The sequence below is a fragment of the Peromyscus leucopus genome, chromosome 5 (genome assembly GCF_004664715.2).
Source record: "Peromyscus leucopus breed LL Stock chromosome 5, UCI_PerLeu_2.1, whole genome shotgun sequence".
NCBI classification, from domain to species: domain Eukaryota; kingdom Metazoa; phylum Chordata; class Mammalia; order Rodentia; family Cricetidae; genus Peromyscus; species Peromyscus leucopus.
In genome coordinates, this window is record NC_051067.1 from 52,507,780 (window position 1) to 52,535,332 (window position 27,553).

Sequence of the window (27,553 nt, forward strand, 5' to 3'; positions counted from 1 at the left end):
TAAACATGTCAGCTCTCTAAATGTGCCTGGAGTTGAGTATAATTCTTATTAAACACTGGCAAGCATTTTGTGGACACTGACAAGCTCATTCTACAGTTTGTATGCCAAGGCACAGGTCTTGGAAAAACCAAAACAACCTATTTATGAGGAAGAAGAATAAAGTAGAAGGAATCATACTATTTAACATCAGTATTCACTGTGTAACTACCACAATTGATTACATGAATTGGTAACTTGATGGGCACATGGGTGGAGCAGAATAGAGAAGCAAAAGTAGAAATGCTGAGCTAAGTTTTTAAAAGGCACAAATGCAGTTCCACGGAGGAGAGGCAGTCTTTCAACCAATAAACAGCTAGGCTTCCACAGGCAAAGAGGAGAAGAGGAGGTAAATTCTGAGACATCTGTGAAAATCAAGAGGAAGTAGAAAGTAGACTCAAGATGGATGGCCTTGAGTCAGCTTGACTGGGTTAGGAATCCTCAGGAAACTGGTGAAGCACACTTCAGGTATTTGTGAAGGTATTTAAGAGATAGTTAGATCATGAGGGCTGAGGACTCTGGTTTAATGAGTCCTTTGATCCATTGTATTTTTAAAATTTTTGTTGGCAATATGGTAAAAATAAGAAAGGTGAGTCTGGTTGGAAAAATAGGTTATTGGGGATGTATTTTTTTCCTTGCTCATTCCTGTTATGGTCCCGTTGCACTTTCTGTCTGCCAGGAAGTGCCTTCCTCCACAACATTCCTCCTGTTGCTTTGATGGTTTGACTAGAACATTGGTTCTCAACGTGTGGGTCATGATTCTTTGGGGGTTGCATATCAGATATTTACATTATGACTCATAGCAGTAGCAAAATTACTGTTATGAAGTAGAAATGAACTAATTTTATGGTTGGGTGTCACCCTAACATTAGGAGCTGTATTAAAGGGTCACAGCATTAGGAAGTTTGAGAACCACTGCTTGAGAACATGGGGCCAAGTGACCATGAACTGACCCTCTGAAACAGTGAGTACAGATAAGCCCTCCTCTCTTTCAGCATTTCCTTAGGTGTTTTCATCAAAGCAATAAAGCAGCTCAGAGTATCCAGGAGACTTTTAGGAGAAAGCAGGTCTTTGGTATCTAGAGCAAGAGGAAGAGTCTTAGACTCAACACTAATACTCACAGCAGAAAAATAATGTCTATGGCAAAGTATGTGCTAAAATGTACTATAGTTTTTCTGGATGTGATTATTGAGAGATACTGGATATAGTTACATGGAATCTTAGTCATTTCATAAGATACTATGCTCATTTGTGATCTTGAAAATAAAGATTTAAATATTCACATGCATATTAATCACATACATAAAGTCTCAAGGCTCATCTCAAAACTACAAATATGAATAGTTGGGCAGAGAACTCAAAATGTTTGCTTAACAAGTTCCCTAGGTGATTCTGTAATAGGACCAGTCAGCAGTGGTCCACATGCAGTGTGCACCTCTCCTGTGAAATCATTAGGAAAGAGAAGACAATAGAAAGTTAAAAAAACTGCCGGTGGTGGTGGCGCACGCCTTTAATCCCAGCACTCGGGAGGCAGAGGCAGGCGGATCTCTGTGAGTTCGAGGCCAGCCTGGTCTACCAAGTGAGTTCCAGGGAAGGCGCAAAGCTACACAGAGAAACCCTGTCTCGAAAAACCAAAAAAAAAAAAAAAAAGTTAAAAAAACAGGCAAATATTAAGATAATCTAATATCATAAAATTGATTTTCAACATTTTCACTTGGTAAACTCAGCTCTCTTGATGTTCTGTATATTGAACATACAGGAAACTCACTCTCATGAGTTTAAGCATACACATTTAGGAGATTTGTGATATAAAGAGACTAAACATATCAGCTCATAAGTCACTAATTATTATGATGGAAAGAATGAATGTTTTTGAAAAGTGGCTCAGACCTTTTATTCAGTAAACATCACAGTTACTCAACAGTTACAAATGAGAACCATTTAAGGAGTAAAACTGAATTCTTTCAATATTTCAAACCATCACTTGACATTGGCAATATATGACTTATGTTGCAGAAAAGGCATTGCCCCTGAATAAGATCATGCATGAATTAATTTCATCTCAGTTACTATTTTCCTGTGAACTTGAGGAAATAACCTCACCATGCATTTCACACATGCACTTTACTGTCCTTACTAAGGCAGAAGAGGAATGAATGATGAGCATAAAAATCAAGCAAGGGAATGAGTATACTGAGCATCCCCACAGAACATTTGTTGGACCTTTGTGCTACTAACCCTGGCAGAAGTGGAAATGGAGAAAAGTCAGCCACAGTCCCTCTTCTTCCAGCAGGAGGTGATAAATAGGAGGAAGGCAATGGTGACACTGTGGGGCATGGTATGATAGTAACATACACCTGATAGCTACAATTGTGTACCAGCACTGTAGTAGCACAGAAGGATAGTGGACCAGCCTGGAGATGGGACAATAAAGGGTTGCCATGGAGTCATGGTGGAGAAGAAAATACTTGAGCATTGATATACAGATGAGGCATCTGGGTCACAGAAGTAGAGGAGATTGCTCCAGGTAGAAGAAATTGTCTTTGTAATGGATCCAAGCAACATCAAGTGGAAGATGATCATTATTGGCTTCATTTGGATAAGTGTATCCCAAGGTTCATATGTTAAAGGTTTGGTACCCAGCATGGCACCACTGATAGATTGTGGGACATTTAGGAAGAACAGCCTAATGAGAAATCCTTAGGTCATTGGGTACATACTCTTGAAGTGGACTGTGAGATATGAACCCCTTCCTTTTTCATTTTTGCTGATGTTCATGAGATGAGCAATTTGGTTCTTCTACATGATGCCATGATGCACTATTTTGTCAGTAATCCAAAGCTAAGAGAACATTATTTCATGGACTGGGAACTTCAAAATAAATAAATTAACTCAGATATTATGTTACAACCAAGGAAGGTATACTAAACATTACTGTGCAGTAGCATGATGTGTTGAATTCAGACACTTTGCTCTGATCATGAGGGGCTTTGTATTTAGGGAAAGGGTATTAACTGTATAATAAAAATGATGTGGAAACACTGAAGGACTATGGAGTTGGTGAGATACAAAATGTTGGAAGATTTTTCTAGCAGCGTCACAAAGTAAAAATTTTAGAGATGTTAGAAATGAGACAATGAGGAAGTCTTGTAATAATTAGCCCAGGAAGGGTATGTACCTACATCGAGGTGACATCTCTGGGTATAGTAAGACATCATAGGATCTTGAAAAGCTGAAGTGGTCTCCACATGTGTTAGGAGGACCAGACACGTGGATATTGAGATAAATAGTTGTGGCAGCCCATGGCCACCACACAGAGTTTGAAGAGGGATTCTAAGGACCCCTATCTTTAGTTAATGAAGGCCAATAGGAAGGAAATTGTTGGATAACAGTAACCTAGAATGAAAAAGAGCATTACCAAAAAATGGCATGGGACTCAAAGAAAAGCTCTTAAACAAGGTGGAAAAGTAGAATTTGAAGTGTGTTAGCATCTGGGCGTGGCATCAAATCTGAAATCATTTCAATCAGCATTTAGGAGACAGAGGTAAGAATATTGCAAGTTGGAGGATGTGTGAAAAAACAAGTTATATATTAGGAATCACACAACCAGTCCAATGCAAGGAAATGAATAGTCTATACTATGGAAGGTTCAGTTATTCAGTTCAACTCGGTGATGTCTAATTTCAAATGTCAATTTAACTGCATGGAGGGATTCACAGGGACTGGTAAAGTACCATCTTTGAGGGCCTTTACAGTAAAGACTGGCCTGCAGGTCAGGAAAGGGATATGGGAAGACATCCTCAACATTGGCAGTACTATCCTTCAGGTAGGGACCGGACAGATCAGGGAAGTGGATGAAAGAGCAAATAAATTTCCTCCTACTGTCATCCTTAAGCTTCCCACTGGAGCCCATTGGTCTTGCCCCTGAGGCCTTTCAGAAGCTCTCAAGCCTTTGTTTTGGTCTAGAGGATGTACTGACAGACTAATGAGAGTCTTTCAGCTTCTTGGACTAAGCATCTTTGCCATCTTCTCTGGCTCGTCAGCTTGAAATCTAACATGGAACTTTCATTCTCTGAGATGAGAAGCTTATGCATCATCTCTTGTTTTCATCTGCCTGTCTTTATTTATTTGTTATTTACCTGTAAATCTATCACCTCTCTCTCTTTTTATATATCTAAAAATACACCATCCACCATCCACCTATTTATGTTTATCATTAACCTATCAGTTATTATCTTTAAGTCTATAATTTATTATTCATCATTTATTTATTTAACACCTATCTATCTATCTATCTATCTATCTATCTATCTATCTATCTATCTATCTATATCTAGTTGCTTGCTAGGTATACATTTTGTATTGGCTCCGATTTTCTGGAGAACCCAGACTAATTAAAACCCCACAAAATATTTTCTGTTGAAGAGTACAAACATTTTTAACATTTCATTCATCATCATCATCATCATCATCATCATAACCATCATCTATTTTGTTGCTATTTTCAGCACAGGCCATATCTCTTCCTGGACTGTTGATCAAGCAAAGAAAAATGTCTCGTTGCTTTTCACAGGATTATGCCTGTGTCAAAATCACCCTCCAGCACTTTGGCACATCAAACTCTTTATTTCACTTTGCTTATCAAGAAGCAGAGCAAGAGGAAGGGGGCTCTGAAGTTTGTCACTTGCTAATTTATGATACATTTCATTCAGACACGTTGCTCTGATTCAATACAAAGTTCACACTCTAACACGTGCAGCCTGTGGCAGCTCTGTAGATAAAGGATTTAACAAAATACGGTGATATATTCCAGCATGGCAGAGAGCTTCTTGCAGCTGTCTCTTATTTTGTGCCTGCTGCCAGTTGAGATGTAAAAATTGTCAGACTATTTATTTCTAAATGGAAATCTTGGTGGCAACAATAATGAAAGTATGAATAAAGTAATAAGAAAAACCTCTGCTGCTAAATTTGTTTCAGTGATCCATAAGAGGTTAAATAATTAAATCTATTAAAATGTATCACTTGCTCAACATCTTGCAGACTGGAACAGAATATCCCGATGTTTAAAAATTGTAGAGCAATTGTCTCCACAGTGAGGTAGTTGGTTGGCTTTGGCTGGCACTGTAACTGTCTCTAAGGCATTGATATTTTACATAAAAGTTCTTGTTGCTGTTTCTATTAGCCATGTTCTATCTCAAACCTTAATTTTTCCCTGGTTGTGGTTTTTGCCCCATTAGTTTCTATGTGAACTTTGCAACTCTGTCAACTTGCTTTGGAGGATGAGGCTCTTTCGGATGGCTGGTCTCAATATTTTATTAATTGCTCTCCAAATCTTGCCCCTGTTACAGCTTCATTTCTGGTCTGTACTTGGTGACTTGGGGACAGTCCTCTGCAGCACTGTCTGATGATTCCAGTGTCACTTACTAGACTGGACACTTAACCCTTGATTATTCGCTCATAAATAGAGTTCAATAGAAGTGTTTCTAAGTTTGTCAGAGTAGAGATTAAAAAAGGTTGAATATTCTGATTTGTTTTTGCATTTTAAGAAGGTAGCAGTGTGGGTGAATCGAATCAGAAACAAAGAACAGAATTAAAAACTTTAGCATGGTGAGATGGCTCAATTGTGTAGAAGCATCTGCTGACAAGCCCAACGACCTGAGTTCAGCCCTGGGATTCACATGGTAGAAAGAGAGAACCTACTAATGCAAGTTATCCTCTGACCTACACACACATACATACACACACACCGTGACACACAGAGACACACAGACACAGAAACGCACACATACATACTGTGACACACATAGACACACACATACATACACACACACACCATGGCACACACACAGACACAGACACACATACACATCATGACACACATATGCACACACAGACACACATAGACACACACACACACACACACACACCATGACACACACACAGACAAACTGACACAGACACACACAGACACACATACACATCAAGACATACACATGCACACGCAGACACACATAGACATACACACACACACCGTGACACACACAGACAAACTGACACAGACCGACAGACAGACACACACACACCATGACACACAGACACACAGACACACACTAAATTTAAAAGAAAAAGCTTTTATATTTCAAAGGACGCTATGAAAGAAAATGAGCAGAGCATCTGCAGAATGGGAGAATATATATGGGAGTCATAATTTTGTTTTGAAATTCAATACCAGAATATAAAATGAAATTTTATAGTCCAATAATAAAGAGACTCAGATAAAAACAGTATAAAGATTTGAGTAGATATTTCTCCAAAGAAGATATACAGATACCAAACGATGCATTACAAGATGTTCAATGTCATTAAGCATGAGGAAGTGAAAGTTAAAACTATGACGAGAAGCCATTTCACATGACAGGGTGGAACAGATGATACATGCTGGCAAGGATGTAATTGCAGTCCTCATATATTTCATGCAGGTTTTACTGTGGAACCTGCATGGGACCGGACTAGGCCTCTGCGTATGGGAGACAGTTGTGTAGCTGGGTCTGTTTGAGGGGCCCCTGGCAGTGTGATCAGGATCTATCCCTGGTGCATGAGCTGGCTTTCTGGGTCTCATTACCTATGGTCGGACACCTTGCTCACCCCTGATAAAGCAGGGAGGGGCTTGGTCCTGCCTCATTTGAGTGTACCAGACTTAGCTGTACCTCCCGTGGAGAACTTACCATGTTGGAGGAGGGGAGGAGGATGGGGGGGAGGGGGAAGCAGGGGTGCATGGGAGGAGGGATAAGAGGGATCTATGACTGGTATGTAAAATGAATGAATGAATAAATAAAAAAAATCAGTCAATCACCAAAAAATGATGAAACCAGTTTGAAGAAAAAGAATATTTTCAAAATGCTACATATATTAGGACTGCATAATTCCATTGGTAGATAACATACCAAGGAGAAATTAGGACATAAAGTCACTTTAAATGACATATGGAAATATTTATATTAGCATTTGTATTCATAATAGGCCCAAATAGAAACAACCCGGCTGTTGGGAGGATCGACTGATGAGCAGATAAACAGAATCCAGTATGTTTATAAAATGGAATAGTGCTCAACACTGAGAAGAAATCAAGTCATAATTCATGTCAGAGCCTGAAGGAGCTTTGGAAACATCATACTAAGTGAAAAAAATTAGACATAAAATTTACATGTAAGCTGGGATTTTCTTCCTTTCTTTCTTTTTTAACACATGAAATGCCCAGAACAGGTAAATCCATAGAGACAAAAAGTAGATGAGGATTAGTTATGGTCCAGGAGAGGAAAAAATGATAATAGCTTATTTCTGGGTAATTAAAATGTTCTAAAGTTAGGTAATGATGATGGCTGAACAGCTTTATGGATATTCAAAAAAAGCATTAAATTGAACACTTTAAAAGGTTAAATTTTGTGGTAATTGATTTAAATATCAATAAAGTCATTAGCAAAAAATGAGATTGAAATGTCCAAAGAAGTTTACATTTTTCAAAATATTTATATTTATTTATGTAGGTATGTGTGCATACATTTCTGCTGTTGTGAGCTGCCTTATGGGTTCTGGAAACCAAAACTGGGTCTTCTGCAAGTGATCTTAACCATTGTGCCACCTCTCTAGTCCTAATTTTTTACATAATGAGTCATCTATACTCTCTACACTTAGGAGACTTTCACATTATTTTAATCAAGTATGGGTCTATCCACTTGGAATCATTTCTTTGTGGGAATTTTCAGAACCCTTCTTCCTTTGGGATTTGAATGTATGAGAAGTTTTTGGGAAAAAACGCTTTGCCACTGTTGGTTAGGCGCAAGGCTTGGATTTGATTTGTTTTAATTTGGTTCAGAAGTATTTGAACATGTGAAGAACTGTAAACCTGGGGGCTGACCAGGTGTCTTAGTTAGTAAAGTGCTTTCCTTACAAGCACAATGACTTGAGTTCAATCCTAAGTACCCAGGTTAAAATGAGCTGGACATGGTGGCACATGCTTCTAACCCCAGGAAGGTGAAGACAGGTAGGTAGGCTTAATGGCCAGACGTATAGCTTACTATGTCAATTCAGCTGGAGAGACTGTCTCACAAAGTTAAAAGGTAGAGGTGTCTAACTAATGACACCTGAACTTGACCTCTGCCACTATGTGGATACACACACACACACACACACACACACACACACACACACACACACACACAGAGAGAGAGAGAGAGAGAGAGAGAGAGAGAGAGAGAGAAGAGAGAAGAGAGGGAGAGAGAGAGAGAGAGAGAGAGATACAGAACATGTATACACACAAGTCTTAACTCTGCCTAGCAGGATTAGAATGGATATACTAGTAAACAGTACTGTTTGGACAGCTTCTTAGAGGTATTGAATACCTATATTTATTAATAAAAATATCCCAACAGGAACTGGCATAATCTTGATGTTTTGACATAAGAATCCAAAGGACTTCAAGACAGCTCAGGGCAGGCATTCATCCCCTGAGAGTAATGGGGTGTAGAGGAAGGAGCATCAGATAAAATCCCCTACGGTGGAGCCTCCCATCTTCTTTCCTATTGCTGGCTCTTTAATTTTGATGTCATGACTGTTTGTTTGATATAGCCATACTAGTTAGTGGATCAGTTTGGATTATTTGGACAGGCAATCTATTTATTTAAGACAAATTCCCAAAGTTATATGACTTGATTAACAAAATGAATTTCAAGTCAAATAATGTATCTGATTGCATTGGAAGTGCAGGGAGACAGAGAGAGAGAGAGAGAGAGAGAGAGAGAGAGAGAGAGAGAGAGAGAGAGAGAGAGCCTACATATCCATCAGAGCAGATACTTTTGTCAACCGCAGCACAGTAGGTGGCAAGGAGCCCCTAGCTTGACAGCCAATCCTTGTCTCTTGCTGCCTTCTGCTATTGATTTTGCAGCTCCAATTTGTGGTGCATGTCTGCACACAAGTCCCCAACTCATTAAGGAAAGTGCTTGCTCGGTTTCTCATTCAATTTGCCAGATCATTAGAAGTGCCCCAGACTCCAGACTTAGCTGAGTTTACTCAATTTTTACTAGCTTTTCTCTTGGTTTAATTCACTTTGATGCCATAATGCCTGGTTTGAAATTGTCAATGTTACACAACTTTGGGACCAAATGGAGCTTTGTTTAGGAAGATCTGGCATCTGAAAGGGTGCTAGGACTGTCTATTTTTCTCACCACACCCTGAGAAGTAAGTGCTCCATAGTCCCAAGTTTACAGGACAAAGTTTTTAGATAAATATTCCAAATCACGTAGATCATATTACAGGGTAGAGCAAAATCTAGGCTCAACAATTGGAATTCCAAGTTCATAGTCTTAACCAGTTTGCTTTGTTGGCAAGCCAAGACTAATTTGAGGGTGATTTTTTTTTTGCCCCAAACATAATTTTCTTACACATTCTGCATATCTTTTTTCATCTTAATAATAAACACAATTTTGAATAAGTGAAATGCATGCATGGTGTGGGTGTGGAATATAGTGTATGCTTGATCGGCACATGTATGTGTGTGTACGATATATGTATGTAGTTTGTGTGTGTGTAACATGGAAAATTTCACCAAGAAATATGTTGTGGGAAGGGGGCTGAGTGTTGGGCTGGAAGGTGATGGCTGCGAAAAGAGACAGTGGAGTTGATACTGTAGCTCTCAGAGCCAAAAAAGGGAAAGGGAGACATTGGCGGTGCTGCATCAGGTAGCTGCTGCCTTCAACTTCTGTATGCTTTGCAGAACCAGGTAGAAAGAAGCAAGCTGTCAATCATCTCTGTGCTGTCTGCTTCTACTCCATCATACTACCTGTAATGTGACAGTGATTGCTAGTGCCTAAGAGCTGACAGTCAGTCTAGACCTGATGGCTAAAATTAAAACAAATCTCTCAAGCAAATGGACACAGAGTACTCCCTTATTTTTATAAATACATGTAAATAAACTACATAATGAAGTGCTTGGATATAAAGTTATTCAAATAAGTTTGCATGAGTAGACCAGAAGTTTAATGTGAGTAAACATGCCTGGAACTTTCTGAGTGATGTTGGGTGTTTTCAGGGTGGCCTTTGCTTTTCTTGATGGGGACTGGCAAACAGAAAAGAAGTTTGATTTGGAGGGAGTGAATATTTAGTTACATGTAGCAAATGGATTAATTGATGACATGTCCTATGAAAGAGATCGGCTTTTTGGTCAAATACATTTGAAAATGTTTTTTTAAATGCCTTGATGGTTGTGATTGATGTTGGTATCATGGGTATTGATAGTTCAGATGTCAGATATGAGCTTCACAGATTCATCACTGTATGCATCACATGCTTCAGGACAGTAGGAATATTTCCCATTCATGTGTACAAATGTGTATAGACAAAATCTGTTCATATATACATGTCTGTATAGATCACACCTCCTATACACATTATTTTAATCTTATTTACAGCTGAAAATCTGTGCATATTATACACACAAACCACACTTCTGTTTAAAACTCATAACTTTACTAGATGATTCCTTAAGATTTCATGGCCAATCATTTTCTGTTATGTGATGATTTCTTTTTATAAGGAATTATCTTGCACAAGTCAAATATATTAGCATGGAGTTAAAATTAAATTAGCTCCCCCACTTCTATTTTGGAGACAGCATGGCCTTGTGTATTGAAGGCTGTCTTGAACTAACTATGTAGCTAAGGATAATTTTGCACACACCGATCCCCCTGCTCTACTTCCTAAGTGTTGGGATAACTGTGTGAGATACATGTCAACTTCATATAGTACTGGGTAGGGATTGAAATCAGAGCATTTGTGCTTGCTAAGCAAGTACTTTACCAGAGGAGCTTTATCTCCAGACACAAATTAACTTCATATTTTAATGTTTGAGTATTAAAGTTGCATCTCTCTCTCTCCCTTTCCCTCTCTCCTCTCTCTCTCTCTCTCTGTCTATCTATCTATCTATCTATCTATCTATCTATCTATCTATCTATCTATCTATCTATCTAGTGGTGTGTGTGTGTGTGTGTGTGTGTGTGTGTGTGGCCTACCAATGTGTGTGCAAGTGGAGGCCAGAGGACAACTTACAGGAGTCAGTTCCCTTCATCCACCATGTGGGTTCCAGAGATCAAATGGTTTGCCAGCAGCTGCCTTATTTGTTGAGCCATCTCCCTGACCTCTTTGAGTTTTTAGAAGTATGTGTATGATTTCCCAGGGAAGTGCTTGGATCAGGGACATGGCTACAGCACTGTGGACAAAGGGTCTTCCCCCACTTTTTTTTTCATGGTTTCAGAGTTGGCCTTCTTTTCCCAGTGCTGTGACAACAGTCTTAATCTATGTTAACCATGGCATAATCAGATGTGTTGTGATGACTCGTTTTAATTTCAAACCCTTGCATAAGTCAATTCTGAAATTTCAGCCCAAGTAAGGTTTATTTAGGGGAATTTGTTAAAATATATCTCAAGAAACTCTGGTTTGCTTAGTCTATGATAAGGGCCCACTATCTGTATTTTTAAACATGTTTCCAAGTTGTGGTTTCGCCTTAAATGGTCCCCAAAGGCCTATGTCAGTCCACAGCTCACAGCTCTTTTGAGAACAGGTCTAGTACAAGGTATAGGGACATTTCTTTGAAGGAGATACTAGGATTTCAGGCTCTCCCTTTTTCTTCCTGCTTCCTGGCTGAAATGAGGTAAACCACTTTGCTCCAATATATGTTCCCTGTCATGATGCTCTGATGTGTTAGAGGCCTGGATGATGGAATGAATAGCAATAGAAAAATGAAAACCTCTGAAACTGTGAACCTGAAATTGTGAACTTTTTAGCATTTTATTTGGTATAAGTTAATCATCTCAGGCACTTTCCCACAGTGACAGAAGGATAGCAGAGGGAAAATTTTATGATGAGCATTACTGGGATATATATGGGAAACCTCTTGATTAAACTGTGAGGACCTGTCAAGGATAATACCTTATCCTAAGCACTTCTCTGGGTATTCCAAGCACTTGGCATATGACCTAGGAAAGAGGTCTCACTATAAATGTCCACAGAATGAATATGAAGAGATGGACAGAGAGATGATAGATACATGGAGAGAAAGTTGAGTGATGGAAGGGGTAGATGATTTCCTAGAAATACAAATAGATGCTTGATGAGTAAAGGGAGAGGCAGATGATTGCATTGTGGAAGCCAATCTCTTTTCAGGTAGGCTTGACCACAATCTATAGGTTGAACAATAAACAAAGTTAGTCATCTATGTTTTTTTTTTTTAATACCAGAGGACCCTTTTGATATATCTAAACAAGAATAAACAAGTTCCTGCCTAAGTAGGAAATATTCTGCAACTTTTCTCAGATTTCAAAAGCCATAAAGCTAGATTTGCACATCCTGATCATCTTATTGTTTTATAGCTAGCTCATTGCTTGTTTTACTCTGTTTAGAATATGCAAGTCAGAGATATGTTTGCATTCCAGACAGACAGCCTTCTGAGTGCCTCCACATTGAATCTGGCTTTGAATAGTACTAAATATGCCTTCTCATTTGGCGGTGGTGGTTAATAGGAACATTCACAGACTGTTTCTATATATCTTCACAACAAATATAAAACACAATTAGCTCTTATTCAGAAATAATTTGGTTGTAAAACCCAGTGATTTCCTAAACATGTCCCCTACTTTAGGAAATTCCAGCAAGCAAACATTGAAATTTGTAGAATGCTCAAATCTAGCACCAATTCATCTCAGAATTATTCTTCAACTTACCAAGGGGTTCCCAGAAGAAGATTTTTAAACAATGAGATCTTGTAATGCATTTAAACCTTTACTCACTTTGGGATAGTTAGCTATAACCCTTTAAAGGATGTGGTAACTCCTCCATCACAGCAGTGATCTCATTGTGTGTTGTGTGACTATTCTCATGCTGTCTCTTCTCTTCTCTGTGATTTTAACAAATTTATCATGTTTGTTTCCTTAGTGTCTTAAATTAATACTTTGCTTCATTAATACTTTGTGGATCTAAGGGACATTATTAAATTTCTTGCATATCTTTGTATCTTTCAAGATTACTAATACATCATGGGAACACCCATCCACAATATTTATTAAATGAATGTCCTTACTGTAGAGAGGCGGATCATTCTATATTATGATGTATGAGTACTGTGTAGCTGTGCAAGGAAAATGAAGGGTTTAAAGGTTCCTTAGATATTTCTTCTTGTTATAAAATAAGAATGACCTTTGCAACTCCTTAGGTTTAGCTGCTGATGAATTATGAGGAGTTCCTCATGGAAAAGGCATTTCCTACAGTCGACTTACCCTCAGAAGAACATGTGACTTCTCTGTAGAAAAAAATTGCACTTCCTCAGTCCATGGAGGACTACCCATGTCAGGGGAAGTTTTATTATTGTCCATGGCACTAGAAGGAATATTTTAGGCCATTACTTGCTGTCTTTATCAGCAATTCTCAGTGGTAATAACCTTTATGGTGTGTGTGCCATCTTCCACACTGGGAGACAATGTAGAGGACAATGACTCAAGATATAAAACAAAAGCCATGTACATATTGAACTAAGTTATTTTAGAGCAAAAAAACCTGATATTTCTCTTACACTTTTATTTAGCAGTTTTGTGTGTAATTTACTTTTTTCCTATTTTTAAATTTCATGTGGTATTTTTGAGTTTGAGTCTTGCTATGTCAGGCTGACCTCAACTCACTATGTAGCTCAAAGTGACCTTAAACTCACAGTATCCACTCAGCTTTTTTAGTTCTGGGATTATGGGCATAAACCACTACACCAGGCTCTGTGCATATTTTCAATACAACCAAGAACTGACTTTTTATAAAGTGAATTAATTACTAAGAGAAAGTAGGGAGTAAGTCCAGATGCTTACCTACTCAAAAAAGCACATGGTATAGGGGTGTATACATGTGTGTCTCCACATTAAAGCTTTGAGAGGTATAGCAAAATTAGAGATAGACAAAATAATCAGGCTTATTTCACATAGTATTTAGACTCTAACTGTGAATGCTAATGGCACCATAGTATCAACTTCAGTGAAGTAATGCACACACCTGCTTTATAGGACGTGATAACTTTGATAACTGATGTGAACTGACTTGTAAAGAGCTGAGTAGTGTAGTCTACTGGTTGTATTATACAGGTGATGTCATTGAATATTTATGTACCTAGTGCTTATCAGTTCCTTTCTACCTCCTCATATATCTCCAAACCTACTTCACATTATTCTGGAATGAATTCTCTAATGCCCATTCTTTTACTTGACTTATTTCAGTTATTCACAATATTGAATTCAGTTTTATTTAAAACCCATTAAATACCAGGATAAATTAAGAGTAAGTCATAGGATATCTGAAGGTAGCTGGTTGGAGTACAAAGATGCAGTGTCCTGTATTTTCAAAGTGACCTTAGAATTCTCCTTCCAGGTGGTAATCCAACAGGGTCTTCACATCAGGTAACATTTACCCTGAGTGCCATGCTCATGTTGTGAGATTTGCTGGGTCTAACTAACATTTGCTTATAATTAGAAGCATTGGTGAATGTTATTATTTACCAAAACAAAAATATCTGTGCAAAATGGTCACAAAGAACAAATTCATATGGAAAAAAACCATTGAGAAAGAAAACACTTCCCAAAGTGTGGCCAGTTCATTAAAAACCAGACACCCGAAAGACATGGCTGTCATTTCTGCTTTCACTCATGGCTGCTGAACGTGTTCCACCGTTCAGTACTATAGAAGTTCAGCCCAACATATTGAAATTTATTCAGCCAAAAGTTTAGCTATCTTATGTGCCAGAGTTTCAAATGACTGTCATCATTCACTGCTTCTCGTCTCTAATAACTACATTACAGATAAACTTAGTTTTTTTTAAAATCATTTTTCCTATTTCTAACTTTTGTCTGTTGGATCTCTGTCATATAAAATGTTCAGATTTAGCCATTTGATTAAAAAATTCCTACTTTTGACAAAATATGGAAATAAGAAAATCAGGTACTTTTGGTTATAGGAGGAATGGTTTAGAATGACACACGGTTCTCCAGGTGGTGAATTCTATATTTAGGATGACCCTCATTGGGCCCAAAGAAGCATGCCAATAACTCCAGTTCCTCAGGAGGATGAGGCATGAAGACCACATGTTTGATGTTTACCCTGGCAACTTCCCAAAAAACAAAACATCAGAAGAAGGCTGAGGATACAGCTCAGTTGGTAGAGTGCTTGCCTAGCATGCATGAAGCCGTGACTGTGTGTCTCTGTACTGTCTACAATGGGTGTGGTGGGCATGAGTATAATCCTGGCACTTGGAAGTAGAGGCAAGACAATCATTCTCTCTTAAATAGGGAGCCTGAAGCCAGCATTATGTATATGAAATTCTGCCTAAAATTATGAAGGCTGGGGATATAATTCAGTGGAAGTGCACTTTCCTAGCATATATGAGGAGGCTCTAGGTTTACTTCTAGTACTGAAGAGGAAATCAGAAAAGGAAAAGAAGATGAGAAGGGCCCCAAACATGGGCCAATGAATTCTTAATTTGGCAATGCCAATTCTATCTGTTTTCCAAACAAATCTAAAGTGAAAGTGAAAATGGTCACCCAAAGAGAGCCTTCTGGAACTGTAGCAAGAACAGGTGAATGCATTGGCGGAGGGACTTCAAGGTTGAAAGAGAATAAGTTTATCTTCCCCCTTTTCAGCCAATCAGGTCCTGGGTTCTCAAAACAGTGATGGATGGGCTGTCTTCTCCTTTACACAGATTGAAGGCTGGGGCCTACTAGCTGGCTCGCCCCACTGTCCATCTTGTTAATTGTAGTTTGGGACCTTAGGGGTTGATCCTCTTGACTCCTCCCCACATGCAATTTGCCAGCAGAGCAGTCCCCACAGGGTCCCATAGCCTGGATTGGAAGCGTCTTCTGTTCCAGTCTCCATTGGCCTTTTCTGTTTGTCACGTCTCTTCTTTCCTGGGTGCCCCATTCAATTCTGGCCTGAACTAAACCAGAATCAAATTGCATCTGGTAGTGGGAAAGTGTGAGTAGCAAGTAATACCCAAGTCCTGGGGCTGTCCTTCTGGGAGACATCGTCCACCTTTTCTTTTACCTACTTGCCTGCTTTCAAGACAAGCAGTTAAAGTCAATAAAGTGGTTGTGTAATCTTACTTTTCATGAAATCTTGCCTTTTTTTCTGAATGTATCTCATGTAATATTGAAACACACATGACATTACCCGTGTGTGTGTGTGTGTGTGTGTGTGTGTGCTACAAAATCATCTCTCTTGTAGTTGGTGTTTATAGAGGAATTTTCATCTGTATGCCTTTAAGTTTGAGTGCTTGATGAATCCACAATTCCCTTGAATGCATTAATTTAGGAAAATACATTTTAGAAATGTCTAATTGTGGCACTGTTGTTAGGAACTCACGTTCCAGTTTATCACCATCTAGGCATCATTAGGCTCCAAGATGTACAGACACATGACAAGTTTGTGATGGTGAGGGAGTGTGGGACTGGGATCTGGGAATAATGAGCTCTTATTTTCCTCCCTGAGTGGGTCTCACAGCACTCTAGTTCTTACGATTTCATGGAACTGTGCATATAGATATCCGCCACCCTCAGCCCATGGGAACAGAAATTGTCACTGTATATTACTTAAAATGCATCACAGATGGTGACAGGCATTGATTATAAGATTTGTATCCCAGGACTTAATATGGCTGTGTCTCCGTGCTTTACAGTGTTCTGAGGGAGCTCCGAGGAGTGGCCCAGTGAGGCACGAAAAGCTTTGGGATGCAGCATATTTAAACAGACCTGACATTGAGCTGTGTTTCTGACATATAGTCTTTAAGTTGAAGTGAAGATGGGATTGTTGGAGATAAAAGATCCTCTAGTGCGTCCTTACCTCTCCCTTTGAACACTACATGGGGGGCAGCAGGTCCCCCAAAGTCCACTGGCTTTCGTCCACCCCTGTCTGGTGAGGATAACCACTGTTATCTCCATCATTCCTGGCTGTCCAGTGTCTTCAGTTTTCTCCTTGGTTTACAACCTGTATCTTAATAAAAATCACCACTGGAGTGAGAAATACAAACTCTGATTTGGGGCAAGATGCTGCAGATTGCCTGTCAGCCTGAGGATGCCTCTGTGTCACTCTTTAAATGTTAACAAATAGCGGCTGCCGGCATATTGTACCCATACTGTATACATCATGTTGCCATATGGGCATCTTGTACTGGATTTGTTTTTTTTTTTAAATGTGAGAGCTGTAAGCATTCAATCACAGTCTTTACTTTCTTATTATTTAAAGATATTTTAATTTATTAGTTGACAATTTTACACAGGTATGTGATGTGTTTTGATCACCTTCCTTCCCTCATTATATCCTCTTCTTCCTCTCCTACTTTCACTGGACCGTCTCTTCTTCAGAGAAAGGCTCCTTTTTCCACTTTCACATAGTTTTGTTTGTTTTTAGAGTCACTGATTTTAGTTAGGGGTGCTTACATGAGCATGGATGTGCAGGTATTTTCTGGAGCATCAGCAGTTTACTCATGGCTGCACCACTGAAGAACAGTGAGTTCTTACTCCCAAACCATACTGCCAGTAGTTCCTCAGCACAGTGTGGAGCCTCAGGAACCTTCCCTCCATCCCTGCCGGAATGTCGACAAGCTCCATTTTGTGCAGGTAACCATAGCTAAACAGACCTTTATTTTATAGGCAAGGAAACTGAGGCTCAGGAGTGGTCAAATGTCATCAAATCCTGCTCCCCACCTTCCATGCAGTTCCACTTCTCTTTCCCACCCTAAAAATGGGTCAGAATGGCTCATCTAAATTTTCTTGTAATACTTGCCCCTTTCCTCTCCACTGGTGGGGCATATCTGTGGCTGTCCCTGGATGAAAAATGAGAGACATCTCTACAGTGTCTATTCTCTGTGTCAAATGCCATTTTAATCCCAGTACTAAGCTACTTGAGTCTTCTGACCATTCTGGTGTGGGAACTCTCACGATCACCCCATCACACAGGTCAGGAAACAGAGGTCCCGGGTCCCGGGTTCTGTAGTTAGTGAGTTTGTGCTTGCAGTCTGACTGAAAAAGACTAGTTAACTCTTTCCTCTCTGTGGCATATCCCCCCACCCCTCATAGATAAGCATCTCTGGCATGCATCATCTCCCCAAAGGGAGCTGAATAGCACATAGGACAAGGGCTCAGGACTTTATTTCTAAGCTCCTTGTGCCCATTATCTGTGTGATCCTTGGCAACTCTTTGGACACTTCATTCAGGCCTGGAATACAGCAAGAACTGCACAAACAATTGCTGACCTGCAATTTGTACAAAATCACTCTCCTGAGATCATTTGTATGTAAAGCACTTAGGACATCCCTAGTGTATCTATCAGGGACACTGAGCATGCATTAGAATGGGATTGGGGTAACTGAAGAGATAGGGGGCTTGAGAACATGTGAACTTAAGACCTCACAGGATGGTTGCACCACTGCCCTGACAGGAGTTTACAGAGTATGGGGTACACAGTTCATTGAGGTGGGATGGGGTGAGAGTAGCTAATGAATTGCTTTTTTAGAGGTGAGAACATTTCCTTTCCTCACTGTGTATAAACTCCCTTGAACCATTTTTGATATAATTTTTGCAAGATTCAGTCAAAAGTTAGTCCAGGATGGATGGTAGGTTTTCTATACAGCCATGCTGTCTAGACTGGTCTGAATCCTATTTCCTGCATATGAATGGTCAGGGGACCATCCTCTCTGCAGCACTTTTGAGTAGTCAAGCTACTGCTGTCTTTCCTGGACCGTCCAAGGTGATGGCCAGGTTCTGGGACACCTGCGGCACTTGCCGGAGTCATCAGAGTTTGTAGGGGAAGCTCCCAGTGGGTGGGCTGATCTTGGGCTTGCTGTCTTGTGCATTATACAGTCTGAGGTATTCTACCCGATTATGTCTCTCTTCCTTTTCCCTCCCACTGGCCTATGGGTTTCCATGAAAAATTCGACTTTTTTTTTCTCCAACTTCTCTGCTCTAACTCAACAACAAAGCTTACATTCTAACTCCGATCTGCCATTGGTTGTCCAGGGTACTAGAGCTAGGATGAGGAAGAGCAGAAGTTAAGGACAGTGAAGCTCAAGAGTGAGCATCCAGATCCCACATCTGTCTAGGCTCTCCCTGAGCTTTGCCGTCAACATGTGACCTCACTAGGCCAAGCAGCACTGTGCAGTTTCTGCTCCATCCTGAGGCCTCTCTTCCGGCCATCTTCCTAGCCTCTGCCAGGGGTTCACAGACGCCCACTACTGAAAGTAAGTCACCCAGGTGCCAGAGAGAAGACAGAACAAATCTGGGAAGGGAGAGAGACCCTAAAGGAGTGAGATCTCCCCCAGGTGCCATTTGGGACAGAAAGACAAAGCCAACGCTGGCACCTCCCTGGGTGTATTCTTTGTCGTTCTCCCTCTAGCTTGGTGGGGTGGGGGTGGGGCTCTCCTTCTTTTCTCCTGAGTAGTCATCTTTTCTTTCTCTGACTCATTTGCATGTTGGCATTCTACCACTTGCCATCTCTTTCTGCCGTCTCCTTTTCAGTATAACAATGAATCCCAAAGGAAGGGGGCACCTGCCCATCCCCAGAAAGTCCATTTACACAAGTGCGGCTGTAGGTTTTAAGTCGACAAAAGCAGCCGCCTTCTCAAGTGGGAGCCCTTGGCAAGCTTCCAGCACCCTGCTGCTCCACAGAGGCATCAGCAGAAGCCCAGAGAGCCAGGAGGACAGCTTTTTAATGAGAATTCATCCATGAGGGCAGCTTAGAGCGCTGACCTTCTCCTGGCTTCCTCCTGCTCCAGTAGGAGTTTCTACATACTCCCAAATCAACAACCTGCTGGAACATGACACCCATGTGTGTGCCCCGCTCCAGCTGCCCATCTCTCCTTGTACTTAGTTAGGCTCTGCAGTCTTCCAATCTCAAACCAGCCCTTTCCTTTGTCAGATCACAATAACTTTCCCTTCTTTGGAAGAACTAATAGCGAGTCCCTTTAAACTTGCTTTTCCTAAGTTAAAAACTTCCTTTCAAACCAAGAGTACTCAATTTCCTTCACAAGCCAGAAAGGCACTGGGAGATGGGGGAGTGACAGGTATCTTAAGGACAAGGTCACTATTACAGCCCTACAGAAGCCAAGTGCTGGGCCTTTTTGTAATTGCCCTCCTTTCAATTTTTAGGCCAGGGCTTACCTGCCTCAGAAGGGCCTCAGCATAGTCATCTGTCAAATGGGAACATAATTAACGTCTAGTGCTAAGATTCCATTTGAGGGTGGATGTGCCATTATATGTAAATACAGAATTAGAATCATTATAGATCAAGTGCCTAGTAAATATCAGCTGCTATGTCACCACCACCATGATCATCATTAATTATGGCCATGAAATGAGACAATTGGCAGAACTTGGCTTGGAGACACTGCTTAACTGATGAATAGTTACACCCACAATGTTTAAAATGCCAAACTTAGTAGAAGCATCAAGCTTCAATGCCTATTTATGAAATCTTTGTACTTATTTCATCATTCATGTTTCAGTGGAAAATAAGGTAGAAGCTATCATATCAATGCACAGTGTATTGTATGTTGTGTGCGCATTGTACAGATGTACAGTCTATAAGTATATAGGGATGCTACATATACATTGATAATATATATTGTACACATGGATAGTAAATGTGATACATACATTGTATAGACTTACAAACATGTATCTACAAAGTCTTCCATGCCTAATTAAGGACATGCTCTAGTAAAAAGTTGTATGCATGTTATTTTGGTGTGTGTGTGTGTGTGTGTGTGTGTGTGTGTGTGCAAGCACCCATGCACACTTGCCACATGGTTTGTGTGGAGGTCAGAGGACAAGTTGAAGGAGACAGTTCTCTCATTCCACCACAAGGCTCTTTGGGATTGAACTCAGGTTATCAGGCTTGACAACAAATGCCTTTACCCTCTGAGTCCTCTCTCAGGCCCAACAGATGTTTTCAAGGCTATTTTTTCTCACTTGTAATAGCCATGAAATGACCTTTTGCTATCATTGTAGCTGCTGCTTCTGGGGAAACAGAACATGCAGAAGGGGCAAATTGGGGGACAGCTAGGTGTGTGAGAGGGCGTTTTCTCTTGGTAAATGATCACCTTACCCTCCTGCATAAACTACAAGAGGATGTGTGTAGCCACAGAATCTGGAAGGCAGAGATGTTGGAAGGAAGAGAGCCAACTGACTAGTTCCTACTTTGTGTTGCTAATAGGTTAGGGGAGTATGAATGCAGAGAAACGAGTGACCTTTCTGGGATGGAAAGGTATATAGAGGACCTGGTTACTATGTGGTTAGTTAGGCCCAGCTTGATTTCACCTTGTTCAGAGAACAGAACCATCACAGGGAGGTTGGTGGGAAATGATACACCTTCATATAAACCACAATCTAGGAAGTACACCTTTGGATAAACTTCCCAAAAGGAACCAAAAGGCATCAGAGTTTGGGTGTTTATTTTCAGAAGATCTTATAAATGTGACCCAAACTAAGAGGAAAATCCTATCATTTTTCAAAAAAGGACATTACTTATTATTGTGCAGATGCGTGTGTTATGTGTATGTGGTTTGTGTTCACAAGCCATGGAGGACAACTTTGTGAAGTCACTTCTCTTCTTCACCTTTACAGAAGTTCTGGGGTTTAAAGTGTCTTTCCCTGCTGAGCCTTCTCACCAGCCCACAAAAAGCCCATTTTTAAGATAGTATGATTGATCCTGGCCCCAAATGCCATGCATGTCTCTGTCTCGCCTTCCTCCACCACTCTTAAAGTACCAGCAAACCAAACATCAGAATTTTTTTTATTTTTTATTTTTTTATTTTTTGACAGGGTTTCTCTGTGCAGCTTTGTGCCTTTCCTGGAACTCACTCTGTAGCCCAGGCTGGCCTCGAACTCACAGAGATCCACCTGCCTCTGCCTCCGGAGTGCTGGGACTAAAGGTGTGCACTACCACTCACATCAGAGCTTTTAAGAACAGGAATTAACTTCCGACGAGGAAGAATCATGATTCAGCAAAGCTATCCTCTTTCTCACATTACATAAGTTATGGAATTATCAGGAGTTATTATTGGGTAAGAAGGGCTCGTTTCCTACATGGATAATTTATTCCACAATTTATGTACATTGCACATGGAGGTCATTGCAGGAGGAGAGATGTGGCATGCATTTTTAACATTTGGTTCCTGGGCTTTATTGTCAGGGGCTCCTTCTGGGGCATACTTATTTCAGACTCTTGCCAATTTTACACACCTGAGGCCATAGGCACCGTCTTCTCCAGTGGGCCCCCTTAGAGGCTTGCTCATTGAAATCAACCAACCTGTAGGAGTCACTTTAGAAGGCATTTCCTCTCTTTCTTTGAGGAAACATGTTTTAGTTGCTTTGACTAAACCCTTGTAAAACACCATAAACACCAATCCACTTGATACAGAAATTTTAAAACATGAGGAGATGAGAAAGGGTGAATGAGAAAACTGCAAACAAGCCAATTAATTCTCTTCTCAGATTTACTGTGTGCACAGGGAAAATCTAACTTTTCTTTAGCTCCCTGTGCTGAGATGTACTTTATTTTTTTTTCTAACCAGTTTTTGAGCAACAGAACTGCTAAAAAAGGTATTCTTTCTAAATCCATGCTTTCTGAACTCAGATCTTTTCATGCCAGAGGTAAGACTGTTATCATTTCTAGGTAATGAGTATTTATCCACTCTCATGCTCTTGTTCTAGTTCCTATGATTAGCCATGTTAGCCTAGAGGGGTCTTGTACCAACTGTAGATAAACAAAACATGAAGGATTTGGACAGAGCCTCCAGGCTATCTCTCAGTGGGCATCATCATTTTCAACAGGTCTTTATGGAGTCCCGGGACTGCACACTTTCTTATCATCATAGTAAATCCTACCTATTTATGTCTGATCCATGCTTTAAAGACATTAATAAATGTTTACTTCTGTTACTCTGGCTAAGACTCAGCTCCCAGGTACACAACATGGTGAAAATTAGACCCTGATGAACTCACTCTTGCAATTTGAACCTCTGCAGTGAGCATCATGCAATTGAACTCACCATTTCAAAACCCAGACTGCAGGCACGACATGGACTCTTGCTCTGTTCCTGCTGTGCCTCTACTTTAGGTAGTTTAGTAAAGCCGATGGTTTGGATTCTGAACACAACAGCTACCATCATGTATTTGAACACATTCCAAAGGTCTCAGAGGCAAGTTTAGGAGGTTACACTTCTTTAGGATTCTCCTATACATCCTGTATACTCTATGTCTTCATTCCAGAACCCACTAAGATTCTCAGCTGTGTTGTGTGTGTGTGTGTGTGTGTGTGTGTGTGTGTGTGTGTGTGTTTAGGTGCTTGTGTGTGGCACGCATGTAGAAAGCGGAGGTCAACTTCAGTTGATGTTCTTCAGGATATCGTCCTCCTTGTTTCTGGAGACTGTGTTTCTCTTTGGCCATGAGCTCACTGATTTAGTTAGGCTGGCTGGCTAGCAAATCCAGGGATACATTTGTCTCTAAGTCTTGAGCTCTGGGATTACAAGGGCACACCAACATGCCATTCTTGTTAAATGGGTGCTGGAGATAGACCCAGGTCTTCTCGATTGTATGACAATCAGTTTACTAAATGAGCTATCTCACCAGCCTCAACAGCTGTGTCTTAAACATGCTTTTCTGATATTCCTAAGCACTGGCACACAGGAAGTATTTGTTTCAAAGCCTATCGTACAACTAAGAGAATTCCCACTAGGATGCCTTGAAGCCTTGTTTGTAACACTAGTTTTTGGTTAAAACATTGAACAAACTACATTTAGTTATCTTCTATGGAATAACATGTGTATCTTGGCTATCCTGCAAATTTGTCTTACATAGGGAATTTGGGAAGACAACATTAAATACTGGTGTCAGTGTCCAAGTTCCAGAAATTGCACTGCTATAAGATTCTCAAAGCAAACTCTGGAAGAATTGTCCTTGCTCAGGGGAGATGGAAAGTGCCCTGTTCAGAGAGCCCAAGCAATGGTTTTGTGAAGATGTTTGGGCACTGCTAGCAGAACAGAAAGATCACAAAAGGACACATATCTAGAGACCTGAACCTCAGAGTTATGTGCCTTTGGGACAAAATGTTTACTTGAACATCCTAGAAGGATGAAGGTGTGGTGTTCATGATGTATATATCATCAAGGAGGGAAATTCATGAAGTATAAGTGAATGATTCTATGCTTCTTAGATGAGGGGCACAGAATATTTATGGGAAGTTTCCATGATGGTTAGATGGGTGGCCCATGATGAATAGGTTGTAGTCCACAAAATATAGGGAAAGGTTCCATGATGTCTTGATTGGTTATTGGAATGTGTATACAGAATGTTCACTGATCTACAGATGGGGGCTTATGGTCTATAGGCAGGGAATTCTGCAATTCACAGTTATAGGTTTCCCAAAGTTTCATGATCTATAGATGAGAGGCTTTGATATATAGGTGGGGATCCCATGATGTGTAGACAGGGGTTTATAATTTGTGCATAGAGTTTCTATGATCTATATAGATGGAGTATCTATGATCTATGAGTGAGGCACTCAGGATCTAGAAACAGAGGTTTGCATGACATGTAGACAAGGGTTCCACAGAGCATAGCTAGGACTTCTGTGATCTATAGACAGAGGCCCCATGATGTATTGACAGTGGTTCTGAGATAACACAGCTCCTAGAAGGAAGGGGTTTAGGCTGACTAGGAAGACAGACCAGCACTTAAGGTAAACCTGAAAATTGTTTATTTTCTTGTATTCTCCCCTGAACTCAGACCCTATCTAGGACAGGCTTTACATTTCATCAGTCCTGATTCCCATTGTTATGTTTGCCCCCCACCCAGCTATGGGGTGTACTTTTCAAGGGTTCTGAGGCGAGAGGATAATGAGCCCCTGGCATGGCTGTACTGCTGTGGTGTGATGAATGGCCCACAACCCTCGAGCCGCTCCATGCCCTTCATCATCCAGTCGGAGTGGTTAGCAGTCTGTCAGAGAAAAATAATTTAGCAGCCATGGCTTTAACGGATGTGCTGCATTCTGGGGTCAAATGACTATTACAAAGTAGTAGCGCTGCCTGGCTTCTCCATCGTGAGAGCTCAGAGTTGACAACATGAAAGAAGGAGGCATCACACCCAGAACTCACTGACGTCCTTCAATTTCACACAGTAGGAAGCAGAAGAGAGAGATGGGGTGGGTGTCCTAGTAAATAGATTATCCCAGGCTTGTCTGGGAGTCTTGCGGGTAGCTCCAGCCTTTTTGCAAAGTGGCATCAAGCTGCCACAGAGTGAAACAGCAGTAGGGACATGCCCACAATCACTGTGGGGCCTTCTCAAAATAAGGAGGCAAGAGAGATGAGCTGATCAAGCTCATGCCAAAGGTCATGGGCAGTTTCAGAAGGGGCTCATTCTTCTGTCCAGCCTGAGTCCAGGCAATAGGGAGGAGAGTGCTTCCATGGCTGTTCTGCAAGTTTGATTCCAGGTAGCAGAAGAGTAGAATGGGAAGACGCCAGGAAAATAAAAAGACAAAGGCATAGAAAAGAGAGGAAGCAAGACCATAAAGTTTCTTGCTAGTAAGTGCACAGGGGTGGATCTAGAAAGTGTTCTTGCATCTTTCACTGTTTTCACTGGGGCTATGCATTTATTTGAGCATAAGATGAAAGGCAAGATTGATGAAGTTTATGGTCTACCCCCTCCCACACGCTCCTTAAAGTGATTATGCATGTGCAATAAATGCTTGAGGTAAAGTAAATGAATGGGGGGTAGATAGGAAAAACCACCATCCCTCAACTGGGACTCAAGAGCAGGAGAAACCACCATCCCTCAACTGGGATTCATACATAGTTTATGTTTTCTCTCACCCAAGATTTGTGAAAAGCAGTACATCTTATGGCCAGGAACATGGCTCAGTCAATAAAGTGCATGTTCTACAAGCATGAGGACCCAAGGCTGGATCATCAGCATCCACATAAAAAACAGGGAATGGTAGCATGTGCCTGTAATCCAAGCTTTAGTGGGCTAGAGACAGACAGAACACTGGGGCACATTGGTCAGCTATTCTCACCAAACTGCTGAGCTTCAGGGTCAATGAGAGACTCTGTATCAAAAAATAAGGTGGAGGGCCGAGAGATGGCTCAGCAGTTAAGAGTGCATACTGCTATTGCAGAGACCTCTTAGTTCTCAGAACCCACATCAGATGGCTCACAATTACCTGTAACTTCAGGTATGGGACCAGGTAATGGGACCACTGCAGTCAGGTGCATACCCCCTACATGTACACATAATTAAAAATAAACATAAATAAAGGTGGCGAGTGATAGAGGAAACACACCACATTGATCTCTGACATGCCTCTATACACACACACACACACACACACACACACACACATCCAAACACACATACATGCATATGCTGCAAACACATACATATGCACAGACACAAAAAACATCTGTTGTGGCATCTATTCCATGTCTGCTTAGAGTCAAATAAATATGGAATGAGTTAGTGAATGAATGAATGAATGAATGTCCCATCCAGTTGTTATTTAAGGGAAAAATCCCTTTATGCTCTTTGTGGCTTCACACATATCCCTGAGCAGTATCTGGGGTTTTGATAACATCCTGAATTCTTTTATGGATTCTTTATCTCCCAAGGCAAAATAAGGGATTCTGTTCCAGGCGCTGTGATGTCACGATGGTGGTGATCACAGTGATAACTCATAGTTATTAAGTACTTATGATGAATCCCACACAGGGCTAAGTGCCTTTTAACTATGTAAAGTGTTTCTTCCCTTGATTGATGCCCAGAATGAATAAAAATAATTTTCTGTATCGGCCACATTAGAGAGATCTACAAATAAGTCTCAAAGTGATAAGAGAAAAGATAATTTGCATAAATAAGCAATTATAGAACTTGGCAGAATAAGGTTGTCTTAAGTGGTGTGAGAGGAATTCTTGACACATAGGTAGTGCTACAAAGGCGTCTTAAACAAGTGAAGGTAAACTCTTGTAAGAAAGCAGACTCACAGGGCTGGGGGTGTAGCTCAAGGAGACCCCTTGTCTAATGTGCAAGTGGTTCTGGTTTTGAACCCCAGTATCATCAAGAAAGAAAAAAATGAAAGTAGACCCACCATTGTGTTGGTAAACCTGGGAAAGATCCTTCCTTCCTTCCTTCCTTTCTTCTCTCTCTCTTTCTTTCGTATATGCCAGCTGACCTTGAACTTGCTATGTAGCTGAAGGTAGCCTTGAACTCTTTGTCCTCTTGCCTTTACCTCCCTGGTGCAGGAATTATGGATATGCAGCAACATTCCTGGTTCATGCAGTGCTGGGCATTGAACCCACCGTTTCGTGCATGCTGGGCAAGCATTAGACCAACTGAGTCATATCCACAGTCCCCTAATTCTCATTTCTAACTTCTCTACCTTCCAGCAAGTTTTTTCTTCT

General features: G+C 40.6%; 1 protein-coding gene across 1 annotated transcript in view; it reads right to left on the minus strand.

Moving 5' to 3' along the window:
- LOC119088044 (double-stranded RNA-specific editase B2-like) overlaps positions 1-27,553 on the minus strand; it is a 100,630-nt gene that overhangs the window by 59,483 nt on the left and 13,594 nt on the right. The gene's annotated exons all lie outside the window — the stretch shown is intronic.